The sequence below is a fragment of the Pelodiscus sinensis genome, chromosome 1, assembly GCF_052426305.1.
Source record: "Pelodiscus sinensis isolate ZL-2025 chromosome 1, ASM5242630v1, whole genome shotgun sequence".
NCBI classification, from domain to species: domain Eukaryota; kingdom Metazoa; phylum Chordata; order Testudines; family Trionychidae; genus Pelodiscus; species Pelodiscus sinensis.
Genome location: NC_143052.1, coordinates 291,897,198 through 291,913,002, shown reverse-complemented (window position 1 = coordinate 291,913,002; position 15,805 = coordinate 291,897,198). Strand labels below are relative to the sequence as shown.

Genomic DNA, 15,805 nt, shown 5'->3' with positions numbered 1-15,805 from the left:
TCTTACCATGATGGTGGTGTATCTCCTGCAAGCACTGCTGACATGTTTTACAGTTCCCACATTTAGGGGTAGCATGATTAGTGACCCCCACAACAGTCCCAAAGTATTTACAATTCTCCACATTCCATTCCAACACTGACCCCGCCCCCCCCCCCCCCATCAGTCCTGGCTGAATGGGATATACATAGCCACACCTCCTATTCTCTCCTGAGCTGTATATACATATCAACAGTTAACAGTTAATTACCTTGCAGAGCTAAACAATTGTAGCAGGCACACCCACCCCTCCTTTTAGCTAGCTGATAGCAAGCAGCAGTTCAGCCCCAGCTTACAGGAGCAAGCCTCACCTCAATTCCCACAATGCCACCTAGTGGACAGCTAGTCCACAGGAAACTAAAAAACAACATATCTTATTCTTCGGGGCAAGGTGTGAGATCATAATAAAAATACAGGGGGCCACATTCTTACTTGAGTTCTACCATAGACACAATACAACCAACACTTTTGATGAGGTTCCCAGGGTAATAAAGAACACAATTCCACCAAATACAAGGAGTCCCCCCCACTTTCTGACGGCCAGATTTATAACCCCACCAAACTTACAATCGGAACATGGCAGAGGCTATAAAAATCCCAGAAAACACCTCCCTTCGGCCTCTTTCCTGCTCAGACCTCTGCACTAGGGATTGATGCTAAAGGGGGCATTCTAACAAAGGAGCCGATGTCCTTCCATCGATTTGGAGGCGGCCCCAGACATGACGTAATTCGGCCTTGAAAGACGGAGAACTCCCCCGTCCTTGCTATTCTTAACCGCTGGACGTCCCCGGTGTGTCGGATGAGTTCTGGCTAGTGGGTGGCACGATGACTCCAGAGTCAGGAAGCCAGGCGTGGCCGGAGGACTCTGTAAAAAGAGGGCCGCTCTAGGCAAAGGAAAGCCTTTGCTTGTCTGAGCAGCCCGCTCCTCAGGCAGAGAGAAGGACGCTTCACTGACATAGGAGGTAGGGAATGCTCTCGTGCTAACAAGCAGGGGAAGAGAGAGCATGGCATCTACAGCCAGCAGCACGGAGAACACTGGTCTGGGTGTTGCGTTGCATGGCCGATGCAGACTGGTCTAGAAAGACCGGGGGCTCACCTTCGAGTCCGAAACAATTGACTCAATTGGTTGTGTCAGACAGGACTGTATTCTCAAAGGGTATTGAGCGAGAGCGTGACGTTATCTCCTGTAAACGGGACCATAAGGAGAGCTCGTTGGGGCAGCCGCCGTTACATACTTGCAACCGATCTTGCACAAAATGCGGCATGTGAGGTGTCCATGGAAAGGTTGTGATCTGCTGGTTCGCAGAATGGTATTTCTATGCATGTATCCATTTTGTACTTGACGCGAGGAGCATTGGCACTGGACCTGTATTTCAAAGGTTGGCCCCTGGGCTAAGGCCCAAGGGGTATTTAGCCAGCACATTGTGAAGAGACCACGCGAGCTGAATGGCTCATCAAAAGCACAATGGACTGAGAACGGACCCTGGGAGACGCCCGTTGTGGATGTTCCAGCTGAAGTACAAAGTAATGGCCCTTGCTGTGACTAAGCAAAATTAAACATAGAGAGGCGACTTGCCCACGTGACTCCCTTCGTACTCCATCTTAATCTGTCATTGTCCGCAGGAAGGGCGATAGGAGTCCCTTCACATGGCGGAGGCTGTAAAAATCCCAGGCAACACCTCCCTTGGGCCTCTTTCCTGCCCACACCTCTGCACTAGGGATTGATACTAAAGGGGGCATTCCAACAAAGGGGCCGCTGTCCTTCCAACGATTTGGAGGCGGCCCCAGACTTGACGTAAGCCAGCAAGCAGTTTATTCCATCACGTTACAAGCCGAGTCAGGAACGTTGCAACGAGTGTACGTATTTGATAACATTTACTCTCCCTTTCTGTCGCAGCTCCGCGTGGCACAGCCAAGGGGGCCGCCGCCGGAACAGCGCCGCCTATCGCGCCCTGCTGGACTCCCCCGAGGCTTCGAAGAACGCCAACGTGAGCCTAGGCCTCAGCGCGGCCGGGACGCTCGCAGCCACAGAGCGCTGCTTCTTCTCTAGTCGGCTTGGGCGCCCCTCTTTGGCAGCGCTGATGAGCAGCCAAGCCAGAGGGACTGCTCATCCGCTGGGCTTTAAAGAGGTGGCTAGGAAGGAAAGCTTGCTCTTGGGCCTTCCTTTCTGTTTCTCACTGGGGCTCTTCCGCCACTGGCTGTGCTAAGGAACGGCAGGCAAGAAAGCAGGAGGAGGCCGAAGGCCAGCAGCCACCGCGACAGTAAGCATGCGCCAGCTGGGACTCGAACCCAGCTCGCAGGAATGGGAATCCTGCATGATGCCTCTACACCACTGGCGCGCCGGCAAACCCAGCTCGCTAAGCCGTCTCATCCTGCCTCGGGCCGCCGGCGTGGGCCGCTCAAAGGAGGGGCGGTGGCCAGCAGAGCCTTTCTGCAGACGAGGTGGCCGAGAGGTTAAGGCGATGGACTGCTAATCCGTTGTGCTCTGCACGCGTGGGTTCGAATCCCACCTTCGTCGCTTGCCTGCAGCTCTTCTTTTGGCCGTGGGGTCCTTCTTCCAGGCATCTTCTGCGCTTGCCTGCCCAAGCAACTCCTACCGGTAACAAGAGGCGTCAAGCAGCCGGGGAAAGTGGATCCTAAGAGCCTCCCCGTGCCCGTGGACGAGGGGCAGGCTGCTCTGTGGAAACGACTTCCAGCTGCCCTGACCCGTTCACTAGGCTTCTCATCTGGATGCAAACGGTGTCCCGGAATTCGGCCTTGAAAGACGGAGAACTCCCCCGTCCTTGCTAGTCTTAACCGCTGGACGTCCCCGGTGTGTCGGATGAGTTCTGGCTAGTGGGTGGCACGATGACTCCAGAGTCAGGAAGCCAGGCGTGGCCGGAGGACTCTGTAAAAAGAGGGCCGCTCTAGGCAAAGGAAAGCCTTTGCTTGTCTGAGCAGCCCGCTCCTCAGGCAGAGAGAAGGACGCTTCACTGACATAGGAGGTAGGGAATGCTCTCGTGCTAACAAGCAGGGGAAGAGAGAGCATGGCATCTCCAGCCAGCAGCACGGAGAACACTGGTCTGGGTGTTGCGTTGCATGGCCGATGCAGACTGGTCTAGAAAGACCGGGGGCTCACCTTCGAGTCCGAAACAATTGACTCAATTGGTTGTGTCAGACAGGACTGTATTCTCAAAGGGTATTGAGCGAGAGCGTGACGTTATCTCCTGTAAACAGGACCATAAGGAGAGCTCGTTGGGGCAGCCGCCGTTACATACTTGCAACCGATCTTGCACAAAATGCGGCATGTGAGGTGTCCATGGAAAGGTTGTGATCTGCTGGTTCGGAGAATGGTATTTCTATGCATGTATCCATTTTGTACTTGACGCGAGGAGCATTGGCACTGGACCTGTATTTCAAAGGTTGGCCCCTGGGCTAAGGCCCAAGGGGTATTTAGCCAGCACATTGTGAAGAGACCACGCGAGCTGAATGGCTCATCAAAAGCACAATGGACTGACAACGGACCCTGGGAGACGCCCGTTGTGGATGTTCCAGCTGAAGTACAAAGTAATGGCCCTTGCTGTGACTAAGCAAAGTTAAACATAGAGAGGCGACTTGCCCACGTGACTCCCTCCGTACTCCATCTTAATCTGTCATTGTCCCCAGGAAGGGCGATAGGAGTCCCTTCACATGGCGGAGGCTGTAAAAATCCCAGGCAACACCTCCCTTGGGCCTCTTTCCTGCTCACACCTCTGCACTAGGGATTGATACTAAAGGGGGCATTCCAACAAAGGGGCCGCTGTCCTTCCAACGATTTGGAGGCGGCCCCAGACTTGACGTAAGCCAGCAAGCAGTTTATTCCATCACGTTACAAGCCGAGTCAGGAACGTTGCAACGAGTGTACGTATTTGATAACATTTACTCTCCCTTTCTGTCGCAGCTCCGCGTGGCACAGCCAAGGGGGCCGCCGCCGCCACAGCGCCGCCTCTCGCGCCCTGCTGGACTCCCCTGAGGCTTCGAAGAACGCCAACGTGAGCCTAGGCCTCAGCGCGGCCGGGACGCTCGCAGCCACAGAGCGCTGCTTCTTCTCTAGTCGGCTTGGGCGCCCCTCTTTGGCAGCGCTGATGAGCAGCCAAGCCAGAGGGACTGCTCATCCGCTGGGCTTTAAAGAGGTGGCTAGGAAGGAAAGCTTGCTCTTGGGCCTTCCTTTCTGTTTCTCACTGGGGCTCTTCCGCCACTGGCTGTGCTAAGGAACGGCAGGCAAGGAAGCAAGAGGAGGCCGAAGGCCAGCAGCCGCCGCGACAGTAAGCATGCGCCAGCTGGGACTCGAACCCAGCTCGCAGGAATGGGAATCCTGCATGATGCCTCTACACCACTGGCGCGCCGGCAAGCCCAGCTCGCTAAGCCGTCTCATCCTGCCTCGGGCCACCGGCGTGGGCCGCGCAAAGGAGGGGCGGTGGCCAGCCGAGCCTTTCTGCAGACGAGGTGGCCGAGAGGTTAAGGCGATGGACTGCTAATCCGTTGTGCTCTGCACGCGTGGGTTCGAATCCCACCTTCGTCGCTTGCCTGCCGCTCTTCTTTTGGCCGTGGGGTCCTTCTTCCAGGCATCTTCTGCGCTTGCCTGCCCAAGCAACTCCTACCGGTAACAAGAGGCGTCAAGCAGCCGGGGAAAGTGGATCCTAAGAGCCTCCCCGTGCCCGTGGACGAGGGGCAGGCTGCTCTGTGGAAACGACTTCAAGCTGCCCTGACCCGTTCACTAGGCTTCTCATCTGGATGCAAACGGTGTCCCGGAATTCGGCCTTGAAAGACGGAGAACTCCCCCGTCCTTGCTAGTCTTAACCGCTGGACGTCCCCGGTGTGTCGGATGAGTTCTGGCTAGTGGGTGGCACGATGACTCCAGAGTCAGGAAGCCAGGCGTGGCCGGAGGACTCTGTAAAAAGAGGGCCGCTCTAGGCAAAGGAAAGCCTTTGCTTGTCTGAGCAGCCCGCTCCTCAGGCAGAGAGAAGGACGCTTCACTGACATAGGAGGTAGGGAATGCTCTCGTGCTAACAAGCAGGGGAAGAGAGAGCATGGCATCTCCAGCCAGCAGCACGGAGAACACTGGTCTGGGTGTTGCGTTGCATGGCCGATGCAGACTGGTCTAGAAAGACCGGGGGCTCACCTTCGAGTCCGAAACAATTGACTCAATTGGTTGTGTCAGACAGGACTGTATTCTCAAAGGGTATTGAGCGAGAGCGTGACGTTATCTCCTGTAAACGGGACCATAAGGAGAGCTCGTTGGGGCAGCCGCCGTTACATACTTGCAACCGATCTTGCACAAAATGCGGCATGTGAGGTGTCCATGGAAAGGTTGTGATCTGCTGGTTCGGAGAATGGTATTTCTATGCATGTATCCATTTTGTACTTGACGCGAGGAGCATTGGCACTGGACCTGTATTTCAAAGGTTGGCCCCTGGGCTAAGGCCCAAGGGGTATTTAGCCAGCACATTGTGAAGAGACCACGCGAGCTGAATGGCTCATCAAAAGCACAATGGACTGACAACGGACCCTGGGAGACGCCCGTTGTGGATGTTCCAACTGAAGTACAAAGTAATGGCCCTTGCTGTGACTAAGCAAAATTAAACATAGAGAGGCGACTTGCCCACGTGACTCCCTCCGTACTCCATCTTAATCTGTCATTGTCCCCAGGAAGGGCGATAGGAGTCCCTTCACATGGCGGAGGCTGTAAAAATCCCAGGCAACACCTCCCTTGGGCCTCTTTCCTGCTCACACCTCTGCACTAGGGATTGATACTAAAGGGGGCATTCCAACAAAGGGGCCGCTGTCCTTCCAACGATTTAGAGGCGGCCCCAGACTTGACGTAAGCCAGCAAGCAGTTTATTCCATCACGTTACAAGCCGAGTCAGGAACGTTGCAACGAGTGTACGTATTTGATAACATTTACTCTCCCTTTCTGTCGCAGCTCCGCGTGGCACAGCCAAGGGGGCCGCCGCCGCCACAGCGCCGCCTCTCGCGCCCTGCTTGACTCCCCTGAGGCTTCGAAGAACGCCAACGTGAGCCTAGGCCTCAGCACGGCCGGGACGCTCGCAGCCACAGAGCGCTGCTTCTTCTCTAGTCGGCTTGGGCGCCCCTCTTTGGCGGCGCTGATGAGCAGCCAAGCCAGAGGGACTGCTCATCCGCTGGGCTTTAAAGAGGTGGCTAGGAAGGAAAGCTTGCTCTTGGGCCTTCCTTTCTGTTTCTCACTGGGGCTCTTCCGCCACTGGCTGTGCTAAGGAACGGCAGGCAAGAAAGCAAGAGGAGGCCGAAGGCCAGCAGCCGCCGCGACACTAAGCATGCGCCAGCTGGGACTTGAACCCAGCTCGCAGGAATGGGAATCCTGCATGATGCCTCTACACCACTGGTGCGCCGGCAAGCCCAGCTCGCTAAGCCGTCTCATCCTGCCTCGGGCCGCCGGCGTGGGCCGCTCAAAGGAGGGGCGGTGGCCAGCCGAGCCTTTCTGCAGACGAGGTGGCCGAGAGGTTAAGGCGATGGACTGCTAATCCGTTGTGCTCTGCATGCGTGGGTTCGAATCCCACCTTCGTCGCTTGCCTGCCGCTCTTCTTTTGGCCGTGGGGTCCTTCTTCCAGGCATCTTCTGCGCTTGCCTGCCCAAGCAACTCCTACCGGTAACAAGAGGCGTCAAGCAGCCGGGGAAAGTGGATCCTAAGAGCCTCCCCGTGCCCGTGGACGAGGGGCAGGCTGCTCTGTGGAAACGACTTCCAGCTGCCCTGACCCGTTCACTAGGCTTCTCATCTGGATGCAAACGGTGTCCCGGAATTCGGCCTTGAAAGACGGAGAACTCCCCCGTCCTTGCTAGTCTTAACCGCTGGACGTCCCCGGTGTGTCGGATGAGTTCTGGCTAGTGGGTGGCACGATGACTCCAGAGTCAGGAAGCCAGGCGTGGCCGGAGGACTCTGTAAAAAGAGGGCCGCTCTAGGCAAAGGAAAGCCTTTGCTTGTCTGAGCAGCCCGCTCCTCAGGCAGAGAGAAGGACGCTTCACTGACATAGGAGGTAGGGAATGCTCTCGTGCTAACAAGCAGGGGAAGAGAGAGCATGGCATCTCCAGCCAGCAGCACGGAGAACACTGGTCTGGGTGTTGCGTTGCATGGCCGATGCAGACTGGTCTAGAAAGACCGGGGGCTCACCTTCGAGTCCGAAACAATTGACTCAATTGGTTGTGTCAGACAGGACTGTATTCTCAAAGGGTATTGAGCAAGAGCGTGACGTTATCTCCTGTAAACAGGACCATAAGGAGAGCTCGTTGGGGCAGCCACCGTTACATACTTGCAACCGATCTTGCACAAAATGCGGCATGTGAGGTGTCCATGGAAAGGTTGTGATCTGCTGGTTCGGAGAATGGTATTTCTATGCATGTATCCATTTTGTACTTGACGCGAGGAGCATTGGCACTGGACCTGTATTTCAAAGGTTGGCCCCTGGGCTAAGGCCCAAGGGGTATTTAGCCAGCACATTGTGAAGAGACCACGCGAGCTGAATGGCTCATCAAAAGCACAATGGACTGACAACGGACACTGGGAGACGCCCGTTGTGGATGTTCCAGCTGAAGTACAAAGTAATGGCCCTTGCTGTGACTAAGCAAAATTAAACATAGAGAGGCGACTTGCCCACGTGACTCCCTCCGTACTCCATCTTAATCTGTCATTGTCCCCAGGAAGGGCGATAGGAGTCCCTTCACATGGCGGAGGCTGTAAAAATCCCAGGCAACACCTCCCTTGGGCCTCTTTCCTGCTCACACCTCTGCACTAGGGATTGATACTAAAGGGGGCATTCCAACAAAGGGGCCGCTGTCCTTCCAACGATTTGGAGGCGGCCCCAGACTTGACGTAAGCCAGCAAGCAGTTTATTCCATCACGTTACAAGCCGAGTCAGGAACGTTGCAACGAGTGTACGTATTTGATAACATTTACTCTCCCTTTCTGTCGCAGCTCCGCGTGGCACAGCCAAGGGGGCCGCCGCCGCCACAGCGCCGCCTCTCGCGCCCTGCTGGACTCCCCTGAGGCTTCGAAGAACGCCAACGTGAGCCTAGGCCTCAGCACGGCCGGGACGCTCGCAGCCACAGAGCGCTGCTTCTTCTCTAGTCGGCTTGGGCGCCCCTCTTTGGCGGCGCTGATGAGCAGCCAAGCCAGAGGGACTGCTCATCCGCTGGGCTTTAAAGAGGTGGCTAGGAAGGAAAGCTTGCTCTTGGGCCTTCCTTTCTGTTTCTCACTGGGGCTCTTCCGCCACTGGCTGTGCTAAGGAACGGCAGGCAAGAAAGCAAGAGGAGGCTGAAGGCCAGCAGCCGCCGCGACAGTAAGCATGCGCCAGCTGGGACTCGAACCCAGCTCGCAGGAATGGGAATCCTGCATGATGCCTCTATACCACTGGCGCGCCGGCAAGCCCAGCTCGGTAAGCCGTCTCATCCTGCCTCGGGCCGCCGGCGTGGGCCGCTCAAAGGAGGGGCGGTGGCCAGCCGAGCCTTCCTGCAGACGAGGTGGCCGAGAGGTTAAGGCGATGGACTGCTACTCCGTTGTGCTCTGCACGCGTGGGTTCGAATCCCACCTTCGTCGCTTGCCTGCCGCTCTTCTTTTGGCCGTGGGGTCCTTCTTCCAGGCATCTTCTGCGCTTGCCTGCCCAAGCAACTCCTACCGGTAACAAGAGGCGTCAAGCAGCCGGGGAAAGTGGATCCTAAGAGCCTCCCCGTGCCCGTGGACGAGGGGCAGGCTGCTCTGTGGAAACGACTTCCAGCTGCCCTGACCCGTTCACTAGGCTTCTCATCTGGATGCAAACGGTGTCCCGGAATTCGGCCTTGAAAGACGGAGAACTCCCCCGTCCTTGCTATTCTTAACCGCTGGACGTCCCCGGTGTGTCGGATGAGTTCTGGCTAGTGGGTGGCACGATGACTCCAGAGTCAGGAAGCCAGGCGTGGCCGAAGGACTCTGTAAAAAGAGGGCCGCTCTAGGCAAAGGAAAGCCTTTGCTTGTCTGAGCAGCCCGCTCCTCAGGCAGAGAGAAGGACGCTTCACTGACATAGGAGGTAGGGAATGCTCTCGTGCTAACAAGCAGGGGAAGAGAGAGCATGGCATCTCCAGCCAGCAGCACGGAGAACACTGGTCTGGGTGTTGCGTTGCATGGCCGATGCAGACTGGTCTAGAAAGACCGGGGGCTCACCTTCGAGTCCGAAACAATTGACTCAATTGGTTGTGTCAGACAGGACTGTATTCTCAAAGGGTATTGAGCGAGAGCGTGACGTTATCTCCTGTAAACGGGACCATAAGGAGAGCTCGTTGGGGCAGCCGCCGTTACATACTTGCAACCGATCTTGCACAAAATGCGGCATGTGAGGTGTCCATGGAAAGGTTGTGATCTGCTGGTTCGCAGAATGGTATTTCTATGCATGTATCCATTTTGTACTTGACGCGAGGAGCATTGGCACTGGACCTGTATTTCAAAGGTTGGCCCCTGGGCTAAGGCCCAAGGGGTATTTAGCCAGCACATTGTGAAGAGACCACGCGAGCTGAATGGCTCATCAAAAGCACAATGAACTGACAACGGACCCTGGGAGACGCCCGTTGTGGATGTTCCAACTGAAGTACAAAGTAATGGCCCTTGCTGTGACTAAGCAAAATTAAACATAGAGAGGCGACTTGCCCACGTGACTCCCTCCGTACTCCATCTTAATCTGTCATTGTCCGCAGGAAGGGCGATAGGAGTCCCTTCACATGGCGGAGGCTGTAAAAATCCCAGGCAACACCTCCCTTGGGCCTCTTTCCTGCCCACACCTCTGCACTAGGGATTGATACTAAAGGGGGCATTCCAACAAAGGGGCCGCTGTCCTTCCAACGATTTGGAGGCGGCCCCAGACTTGACGTAAGCCAGCAAGCAGTTTATTCCATCACGTTACAAGCCGAGTCAGGAACGTTGCAACGAGTGTACGTATTTGATAACATTTACTCTCCCTTTCTGTCGCAGCTCCGCGTGGCACAGCCAAGGGGGCCGCCGCCGCCACAGCGCCGCCTCTCGCGCCCTGCTGGACTCCCCTGAGGCTTCGAAGAACGCCAACGTGAGCCTAGGCCTCAGCGCGGCCGGGACGCTCGCAGCCACAGAGCGCTGCTTCTTCTCTAGTCGGCTTGGGCGCCCCTCTTTGGCGGCGCTGATGAGCAGCCAAGCCAGAGGGACTGCTCATCCGCTGGGCTTTAAAGAGGTGGCTAGGAAGGAAAGCTTGCTCTTGGGCCTTCCTTTCTGTTTCTCACTGGGGCTCTTCCGCCACTGGCTGTGCTAAGGAACGGCAGGCAAGGAAGCAAGAGGAGGCCGAAGGCCAGCAGCCGCCGCGACAGTAAGCATGCGCCAGCTGGGACTCGAACCCAGCTCGCAGGAATGGGAATCCTGCATGATGCCTCTACACCACTGGCGCGCCAGCAAGCCCAGCTCGCTAAGCCGTCTCATCCTGCCTCGGGCCGCCGGCGTGGGCCGCTCAAAGGAGGGGCGGTGGCCAGCTGAGCCTTTCTGCAGACGAGGTGGCCGAGAGGTTAAGGCGATGGACTGCTAATCCGTTGTGCTCTGCACGTGTGGGTTCGATTCCCACCTTAGTCGCTTGCCTGCCGCTCTTCTTTTGGCCGTGGGGTCCTTCTTCCAGGCATCTTCTGCGCTTGCCTGCCCAAGCAACTCCTACCGGTAACAAGAGGCGTCAAGCAGCCGGGGAAAGTGGATCCTAAGAGCCTCCCCGTGCCCGTGGACGAGGGGCAGGCTGCTCTGTGGAAACGACTTCCAGCTGCCCTGACCCGTTCACTAGGCTTCTCATCTGGATGCAAATGGTGTCCCGGAATTCGGCCTTGAAAGACGGAGAACTCCCCCGTCCTTGCTATTCTTAACCGCTGGATGTCCCCGGTGTGTCGGATGAGTTCTGGCTAGTGGGTGGCACGATGACTCCAGAGTCAGGAAGCCAGGCGTGGCCGGAGACTCTGTAAAAAGAGGGCCGCTCTAGGCAAAGGAAAGCCTTTGCTTGTCTGAGCAGCCCGCTCCTCAGGCAGAGAGAAGGACGCTTCACTGACATAGGAGGTAGGGAATGCTCTCGTGCGAACAAGCAGGGGAAGAGAGAGCATGGCATCTCCAGCCAGCAGCACGGAGAACACTGGTCTGGGTGTTGCGTTGCATGGCCGATGCAGACTGGTCTAGAAAGACCGGGGGCTCACCTTCGAGTCCGAAACAATTGACTCAATTGGTTGTGTCAGACAGGACTGTATTCTCAAAGGGTATTGAGCGAGAGCGTGACGTTATCTCCTGTAAACGGGACCATAAGGAGAGCTCGTTGGGGCAGCCGCCGTTACATACTTGCAACCGATCTTGCACAAAATGCGGCATGTGAGGTGTCCATGGAAAGGTTGTGATCTGCTGGTTCGGAGAATGGTATTTCTATGCATGTATCCATTTTGTACTTGACGCGAGGAGCATTGGCACTGGACCTGTATTTCAAAGGTTGGCCCCTGGGCTAAGGCCCAAGGGGTATTTAGCCAGCACATTGTGAAGAGACCACGCGAGCTGAATGGCTCATCAAAAGCACAATGGACTGAGAACGGACCCTGGGAGACGCCCGTTGTGGATGTTCCAGCTGAAGTACAAAGTAATGGCCCTTGCTGTGACTAAGCAAAATTAAACATAGAGAGGCGACTTGCCCACGTGACTCCCTCCGTACTCCATCTTAATCTGTCATTGTCCCCAGGAAGGGCGATAGGAGTCCCTTCACATGGCGGAGGCTGTAAAAATCCCAGGCAACACCTCCCTTGGGCCTCTTTCCTGCTCACACCTCTGCACTAGGGATTGATACTAAAGGGGGCATTCCAACAAAGGGGCCGCTGTCCTTCCAACGATTTGGAGGCGGCCCCAGACTTGACGTAAGCCAGCAAGCAGTTTATTCCATCACGTTACAAGCCGAGTCAGGAACGTTGCAACGAGTGTACGTATTTGATAACATTTACTCTCCCTTTCTGTCGCAGCTCCGCGTGGCACAGCCAAGGGGGCCACCGCCGCCGCCACAGCGCCGCCTCTCGCGCCCTGCTGGACTCCCCTGAGGCTTCGAAGAACGCCAACGTGAGCCTAGGCCTCAGCACGGCCGGGACGCTCGCAGCCACAGAGCGCTGCTTCTTCTCTAGTCGGCTTGGGCGCCCCTCTTTGGCGGCGCTGATGAGCAGCCAAGCCAGAGGGACTGCTCATCCGCTGGGCTTTAAAGAGGTGGCTAGGAAGGAAAGCTTGCTCTTGGGCCTTCCTTTCTGTTTCTCACTGGGGCTCTTCCGCCACTGGCTGTGCTAAGGAACGGCAGGCAAGGAAGCAAGAGGAGGCCGAAGGCCAGCAGCCGCCGCGACAGTAAGCATGCGCCAGCTGGGACTCGAACCCAGCTCGCAGGAATGGGAATCCTGCATGATGCCTCTACACCACTGGCACGCCGGCAAGCCCAGCTCGCTAAGCCGTCTCATCCTGCCTCGGGCCGCCGGCGTGGGCCGCTCAAAGGAGGGGCGGTGGCCAGCTGAGCCTTTCTGCAGACGAGGTGGCCGAGAGGTTAAGGCGATGGACTGCTAATCCGTTGTGCTCTGCACGTGTGGGTTCGATTCCCACCTTAGTCGCTTGCCTGCCGCTCTTCTTTTGGCCGTGGGGTCCTTCTTCCAGGCATCTTCTGCGCTTGCCTGCCCAAGCAACTCCTACCGGTAACAAGAGGCGTCAAGCAGCCGGGGAAAGTGGATCCTAAGAGCCTCCCCGTGCCCGTGGACGAGGGGCAGGCTGCTCTGTGGAAACGACTTCCAGCTGCCCTGACCCGTTCACTAGGCTTCTCATCTGGATGCAAACGGTGTCCCGGAATTCGGCCTTGAAAGACGGAGAACTCCCCCGTCCTTGCTATTCTTAACCGCTGGATGTCCCCGGTGTGTCGGATGAGTTCTGGCTAGTGGGTGGCACGATGACTCCAGAGTCAGGAAGCCAGGCGTGGCCGGAGACTCTGTAAAAAGAGGGCCGCTCTAGGCAAAGGAAAGCCTTTGCTTGTCTGAGCAGCCCGCTCCTCAGGCAGAGAGAAGGACGCTTCACTGACATAGGAGGTAGGGAATGCTCTCGTGCGAACAAGCAGGGGAAGAGAGAGCATGGCATCTCCAGCCAGCAGCACGGAGAACACTGGTCTGGGTGTTGCGTTGCATGGCCGATGCAGACTGGTCTAGAAAGACCGGGGGCTCACCTTCGAGTCCGAAACAATTGACTCAATTGGTTGTGTCAGACAGGACTGTATTCTCAAAGGGTATTGAGCGAGAGCGTGACGTTATCTCCTGTAAACGGGACCATAAGGAGAGCTCGTTGGGGCAGCCACCGTTACATACTTGCAACCGATCTTGCACAAAATGCGGCATGTGAGGTGTCCATGGAAAGGTTGTGATCTGCTGGTTCGGAGAATGGTATTTCTATGCATGTATCCATTTTGTACTTGACGCGAGGAGCATTGGCACTGGACCTGTATTTCAAAGGTTGGCCCCTGGGCTAAGGCCCAAGGGGTATTTAGCCAGCACATTGTGAAGAGACCACGCGAGCTGAATGGCTCATCAAAAGCACAATGGACTGACAATGGACACTGGGAGACGCCCGTTGTGGATGTTCCAGCTGAAGTACAAAGTAATGGCCCTTGCTGTGACTAAGCAAAGTTAAACATAGAGAGGCGACTTGCCCACGTGACTCCCTCCGTACTCCATCTTAATCTGTCATTGTCCCCAGGAAGGGCGATAGGAGTCCCTTCACATGGCGGAGGCTGTAAAAATCCCAGGCAACACCTCCCTTGGGCCTCTTTCCTGCTCACACCTCTGCACTAGGGATTGATACTAAAGGGGGCATTCCAACAAAGGGGCCGCTGTCCTTCCAACGATTTGGAGGCGGCCCCAGACTTGACGTAAGCCAGCAAGCAGTTTATTCCATCACGTTACAAGCCGAGTCAGGAACGTTGCAACGAGTGTACGTATTTGATAACATTTACTCTCCCTTTCTGTCGCAGCTCCGCGTGGCACAGCCAAGGGGGCCACCGCCGCCGCCACAGCGCCGCCTCTCGCGCCCTGCTGGACTCCCCCGAGGCTTCGAAGAACGCCAACGTGAGCCTAGGCCTCAGCACGGCCGGGACGCTCGCAGCCACAGAGCGCTGCTTCTTCTCTAGTCGGCTTGGGCGCCCCTCTTTGGCGGCGCTGATGAGCAGCCAAGCCAGAGGGACTGCTCATCCGCTGGGCTTTAAAGAGGTGGCTAGGAAGGAAAGCTTGCTCTTGGGCCTTCCTTTCTGTTTCTCACTGGGGCTCTTCCGCCACTGGCTGTGCTAAGGAACGGCAGGCAAGAAAGCAAGAGGAGGCCGAAGGCCAGCAGCCGCCGCGACAGTAAGCATGCGCCAGCTGGGACTCTAACCCAGCTCGCAGGAATGGGAATCATGCATGATGCCTCTACACCACTGGCGCGCCGGCAAGCCCAGCTCGCTAAGCCGTCTCATCCTGCCTCGGGCCGCCGGCGTGGGCCGCTCAAAGGAGGGGCGGTGGCCAGCCAAGCCTTTCTGCAGACGAGGTGGCCGAGAGGTTAAGGCGATGGACTGCTAATCCGTTGTGCTCTGCACGCGTGGGTTCGAATCCCACCTTTGTCGCTTGCCTGCCGCTCTTCTTTTGGCCGTGGGGTCCTTCTTCCAGGCATCTTCTGCGCTTGCCTGCCCAAGCAACTCCTACCGGTAACAAGAGGCGTCAAGCAGCCGGGGAAAGTGGATCCTAAGAGCCTCCCCGTGCCCGTGGACGAGGGGCAGGCTGCTCTGTGGAAACGACTTCCAGCTGCCCTGACCCGTTCACTAGGCTTCTCATCTGGATGCAAACGGTGTCCCGGAATTCGGCCTTGAAAGACGGAGAACTCCCCCGTCCTTGCTATTCTTAACCGCTGGACGTCCCCGGTGTGTCGGATGAGTTCTGGCTAGTGGGTGGCACGATGACTCCAGAGTCAGGAAGCCAGGCGTGGCCGGAGGACTCTGTAAAAAGAGGGCCGCTCTAGGCAAAGGAAAGCCTTTGCTTGTCTGAGCAGCCCGCTCCTCAGGCAGAGAGAAGGACGCTTCACTGACATAGGAGGTAGGGAATGCTCTCGTGCTAACAAGCAGGGGAAGAGAGAGCATGGCATCTCCAGCCAGCAGCACGGAGAACACTGGTCTGGGTGTTGCGTTGCATGGCCGATGCAGACTGGTCTAGAAAGACCGGGGGCTCACCTTCGAGTCCGAAACAATTGACTCAATTGGTTGTGTCAGACAGGACTGTATTCTCAAAGGGTATTGAGCGAGAGCGTGACGTTATCTCCTGTAAATGGGACCATAAGGAGAGCTCGTTGGGGCAGCCACCGTTACATACTTGCAACCGATCTTGCACAAAATGCGGCATGTGAGGTGTCCATGGAAAGGTTGTGATCTGCTGGTTCGGAGAATGGTATTTCTATGCATGTATCCATTTTGTACTTGACGCGAGGAGCATTGGCACTGGACCTGTATTTCAAAGGTTGGCCCCTGGGCTAAGGCCCAAGGGGTATTTAGCCAGCACATTGTGAAGAGACCACGCGAGCTGAATGGCTCATCAAAAGCACAATGGACTGACAACGGACACTGGGAGACGCCCGTTGTGGATGTTCCAGCTGAAGTACAAAGTAATGGCCCTTGCTGTGACTAAGCAAAGTTAAACATAGAGAGGCGACTTGCCCACGTGACTCCCTCCGTACTCCATCTTAATCTGT

At 56.5% G+C, this 15,805-nt stretch overlaps 10 non-coding genes across 10 annotated transcripts; 7 read left to right on the top strand and 3 right to left on the bottom strand.

Moving 5' to 3' along the window:
* Positions 1 to 2,304: 2,304 nt before the first annotated feature.
* On the bottom strand, positions 2,305 to 2,375 carry TRNAG-CCC (transfer RNA glycine (anticodon CCC)). The gene has a single exon. It is a non-coding gene; the product is annotated as a tRNA-Gly (tRNA).
* Positions 2,376 to 2,472: 97 nt separating this feature from the next.
* TRNAS-GCU (transfer RNA serine (anticodon GCU)) lies at positions 2,473 to 2,554 on the top strand. The gene has a single exon. It is a non-coding gene; the product is annotated as a tRNA-Ser (tRNA).
* Positions 2,555 to 4,326: 1,772 nt separating this feature from the next.
* Positions 4,327 to 4,397, bottom strand: TRNAG-CCC (transfer RNA glycine (anticodon CCC)). Its single transcript has one exon. It is a non-coding gene; the product is annotated as a tRNA-Gly (tRNA).
* Positions 4,398 to 4,494: 97 nt separating this feature from the next.
* Positions 4,495 to 4,576, top strand: TRNAS-GCU (transfer RNA serine (anticodon GCU)). The gene has a single exon. It is a non-coding gene; the product is annotated as a tRNA-Ser (tRNA).
* A 1,940-nt stretch (positions 4,577 to 6,516) lies between these two features.
* On the top strand, positions 6,517 to 6,598 carry TRNAS-GCU (transfer RNA serine (anticodon GCU)). Its single transcript has one exon. It is a non-coding gene; the product is annotated as a tRNA-Ser (tRNA).
* Positions 6,599 to 8,538: 1,940 nt separating this feature from the next.
* Positions 8,539 to 8,620, top strand: TRNAS-GCU (transfer RNA serine (anticodon GCU)). The gene has a single exon. It is a non-coding gene; the product is annotated as a tRNA-Ser (tRNA).
* Positions 8,621 to 10,392: 1,772 nt separating this feature from the next.
* TRNAG-CCC (transfer RNA glycine (anticodon CCC)) lies at positions 10,393 to 10,463 on the bottom strand. Its single transcript has one exon. It is a non-coding gene; the product is annotated as a tRNA-Gly (tRNA).
* A 97-nt stretch (positions 10,464 to 10,560) lies between these two features.
* Positions 10,561 to 10,642, top strand: TRNAS-GCU (transfer RNA serine (anticodon GCU)). Its single transcript has one exon. It is a non-coding gene; the product is annotated as a tRNA-Ser (tRNA).
* A 1,942-nt stretch (positions 10,643 to 12,584) lies between these two features.
* TRNAS-GCU (transfer RNA serine (anticodon GCU)) lies at positions 12,585 to 12,666 on the top strand. The gene has a single exon. It is a non-coding gene; the product is annotated as a tRNA-Ser (tRNA).
* A 1,942-nt stretch (positions 12,667 to 14,608) lies between these two features.
* TRNAS-GCU (transfer RNA serine (anticodon GCU)) lies at positions 14,609 to 14,690 on the top strand. The gene has a single exon. It is a non-coding gene; the product is annotated as a tRNA-Ser (tRNA).
* The last annotated feature ends 1,115 nt before the right edge of the window (positions 14,691 to 15,805 follow it).